The 3,664-nt window shown below is 50.7% G+C and overlaps 1 pseudogene; it reads right to left on the bottom strand.

Moving 5' to 3' along the window:
• Positions 1-659: 659 nt before the first annotated feature.
• LOC130043421 (galectin-4-like) lies at positions 660-3,164 on the bottom strand (annotated as a pseudogene).
• Positions 3,165-3,664: the final 500 nt, after the last annotated feature.

Genomic DNA, 3,664 nt, shown 5'->3' with positions numbered 1-3,664 from the left:
AAAGATCACAGGACTCCTTCAGATTTTGTGACCAAGGGCAGCCAGCTCAGACTCCTTTTATTTGTTGTCTTAATGTAAATCCATCCAATGAAATTCAACAGAGTGGAAAAAATCGAAGCAAGGAACCAGAGGTACAGGATGAGCATATATCAAAGCATACATTGTTTTGCCCTGTTTATGAGGCAAACAGTTACAATACCCAGGAAGGAAAACATGATCAGTAATAGGAAAGAAAACATGATCAGTTACAATTTCCGGGGAAGAAAACATGGTGGAGCACTAGGCTCTATTGGTCACGACTTCCTCACACCTGGGGTCTGTGATAAACAGGAGAGGATGTTTACATCTAAAGGTTAGCTATAGATGTTAGCTAGATCTGAGATAGGTGAGAAGGGGGAAGCTGCTTCTTTGTACTTCGGGAACTTGCTGGCCAAAGAGGGTCAGCTTGGCCTTTTCCAAACCAATCAGACCCACAAGCTTAGGCTTGCCCTCTTAGTTGGAAGTGGGGTCCTGGTTCTGCTTCCTGCTTGCAGGGCAGTGTCCAAGGACTCATCCTCGTGATCTAGTTAGGCATCTCCTATACCAGGGAGGAAAGGAAGGAGAGGAACCGGCCAATGAGAGAAACTGACCATCATCTTGCGGGTGGAACTGTCCGTAAATCAAGTAGGATCCAATCCATCAAAGTTGATGAATTGAAGCTTCAGGTCCCCATCCACATGCAGGTGGGTGACCTTCTGGAGGGGGATCCGGTGCCTAAACTCATAAAAAGGATTTCCGTTCACCAGCACCTGGAGGACAAGAGCAAGGTCATGGAGAGCCCAGGGACCTTGGGAAGGTAAAAACAGGAAGCAGGGAACAGGGAAAATTTTCACGCAGGATTATATACTGGGAGATGACCTGCAACCCCAGAGTTAGGTATAGCGGGAGTCCACAGGTCTAAGGTCAAGTTGAAGTCAAGAATCACTTCCTATGCATGGCGGGGAGGTGACTGAGGGGGAGAGCATGTGCCTAGCATGTTGAAGTCCACTTCTAATTCTGCATCTACAAAGAAACAGCTCAGAGATGGCAGATGAGAGCGGAGAGAGAATGCAGTTGTGGGTGTAAATTGAGTAAGATCCGAGTTTGAATTTTCAGGGCTAGCTGCTCTTTATTTGGTGGGGTGAGGGAGGGAGAGCTCACAGCCCAGTGCTCAGGAGCTATTCCTGGCTCCGTGCTCATGTGTGAGCCCTAGCTTGGGTTCAAGGAGTCATATGTGATGCTGGGGATTCAAACCAGGGTGGTCCTGCTACAGAACCATAGAGACCCAGAGCCATATCTCCTGTACGGTCTCTCCAGCTCTGCATCTAGTTCTACTATAGTTCATATGACCCAAGATGGCCTGTATCCTCTATGAACCTTCTCTGAAAAACGCAGTCCAGACAGGGAACAAGGACTGAGGTATAGTTCAGCATAGGAGCACATGCGTGGGAACATGATGCCCTGGGTTTGATTCTCCAACCCCCCATCAACTACTTTCTTTTTGGGTGTACTTCAACCAGTAGTCATCCCCAAATAATAAGGGCCACAAAGAGCAAGAAGGAAAAAAATTTAAATATCTGGATAGAGAGATTGCTCTAAGGTCGAGGTCATGACTGCCAGAGTCCTGGTTTGATGAAGGAGGCCTGGTGTGATCCTGGGGACTGAGTGATGTCCCCACAGCAGCCAGACAGGCACCTCCAAAAACACTTAAACTTAAGCAAGAAAAGAAGCTAAGGAACGGAGGGAAAGGGGAGACTGAGAAGCTCCCGCCTCTAACCTGGAAATGCTCCTGTATGACCATCACGAGCAGCTCGAAGGGCTCCCCATTTGTGAAGGACATGCTCTTTATCTTCCCTTTGCCCCCACTCGCCCAACTGCTGTTAGTTGAAAACCACCTTGTCCCAGTCATCAAAGGAGGGCTTGAAGTGGAAGGCGATGTTGGCCTCTGGTTCTGGCCCCATGGCAAAGATCACCACAAACATGGGGGGGGGGGATGACAGGAGTGTCCATTCCCTAAATCTTCTAAGCCAAATGAGATGAGGGCAGGGCTCCAGAGCCCTCTGAGTCCCACCCTGGGGTGGTTCGGGGTGATGGGAGGTAAGAGCAGAGAGGGGTGAATGGAACTACTGACCAAGGGCAGTGGGGGGGCAGTACCCTGAGTCCCAGTAGGCAGAGGGACAGATTCTCGGTGCCCCTCTCCCTCCTCTTACTCAGTGACACTTCAACTCCAACTCAGATTTTCTGGGCACTGTCCCAGCAGCACCCATGGCTCTTGAAGCTCAGGTCTTCCTGACCCCTAAGGTTATACACCTCCCCGAGCACTAGAGGGCAGAGGAGTGCCAAAGTCAGAGCACTGCCCCCTCAATAGAGAAGTCCTCCTTAGGCAGTAACCCCAAATCCTGGTCTTTGAACCAACCCTTTCTTCTTTCTCATGTCCAGTCATAGATGTACCTCACGACCCTTCCCCCTTCTCCTCCTTAGTCCATGCTTAAGTATGTCCTGGGAGAATATCCCTGGCCCCCTATTTAGAGGGACAATGTTACAACTCTCCTCCAGCTACCCCCTACCTACCCACCCCATATTTTTCTCCAACACCGTGTGGATATTGAGTATTTGACTTATTCATTTTTTTTGTGGGTGGGGGAAGTCTCTCCAGCAATTTGGGGGTTCTAGGAGGACCTTCACAGTGATACTTGCTATGTAGACCTGAGAGTCCCTCCCACCCAGCCCAGTGTGGGGGTTCCCTCACCTTTTCATGTCCTTGTTGGCCATTCCCTCGATGCTAATGAACATCCCAACATCCAGGCCAGCTGGGATGGAAATGTAGAAGGGCAGCATCTGTGGAAGTTTCCTTGATTGGCCATGTGCCCAGGGCAGCCTTTTTCCCTCAATGGGAAGCCCCCCAAAAATCACAAAGGAGAGGGATCCCAAAGGTGAGAGGGTGAACATGAAGAAGTGGCTTCAGAGGGAGCAAACCAAGACCCCAGAGAAGCCTAGGGGGCAGGCCTGACCATCCAGGGGCACCACCGAGCTTCAGGCTGGAGAAGCTGGTGAGAGGGCATCAGGGTAAACCTGGATCAGGGCCTGGGTCCATCTCTCACCGGGCTGTAGCTCGGCCAGTAGCTAGGTGCAGGGACGAAAGTCATCTTCAGAAGCCGGGCTGGAGGCTCGTCCTGTTGGCAGAGCTGCAGGAGCGAAGATGGGGCAGCTGGCAGCTGGCATGATTCTTATACTCTCCAGTGGTCACTACCCGTTCTGCCCAGAGATCCCCACCTCCCCCACCCCCCAAGACCTTTCTGGGTGGGGCTGGAGCGATAGCACAATGGGTAGGGCATTTGCCTTGCATGCAGCTGACCCAGATTCAATTCCCAGCATCCCATATGGTCCCTTGAGCACCACTAGGGGTAATTTCTGAGTGCAGAGGCAGGAGTAACACCTGTGCATCACGGGGTGTAACCCAAAAAGGAAAAACAAAAAATACCTCTTTCTGGGCACAGGTTACCCCAGAAAACAGTTTTCCTCTGGCCTAATATCCTGCAGTTTCCTTTTGTTACAACAGAATCCAAAGCCTTATCTGTTGGGGGCCCCAAGTATTCAGGAAGACAGTGAAGTCCTGGTACTGAACTTTTCAGGAACTGATCACCCA

Source organism: Sorex fumeus, unplaced genomic scaffold, assembly GCF_029834395.1.
Source record: "Sorex fumeus unplaced genomic scaffold, SorFum_2.1 ptg000122l, whole genome shotgun sequence".
Classification (NCBI taxonomy): Eukaryota; Metazoa; Chordata; class Mammalia; order Eulipotyphla; family Soricidae; genus Sorex; species Sorex fumeus.
The sequence above is the reverse complement of the archived record's forward strand: the minus strand, read 5'-3'. Positions and strand labels throughout refer to the sequence as shown.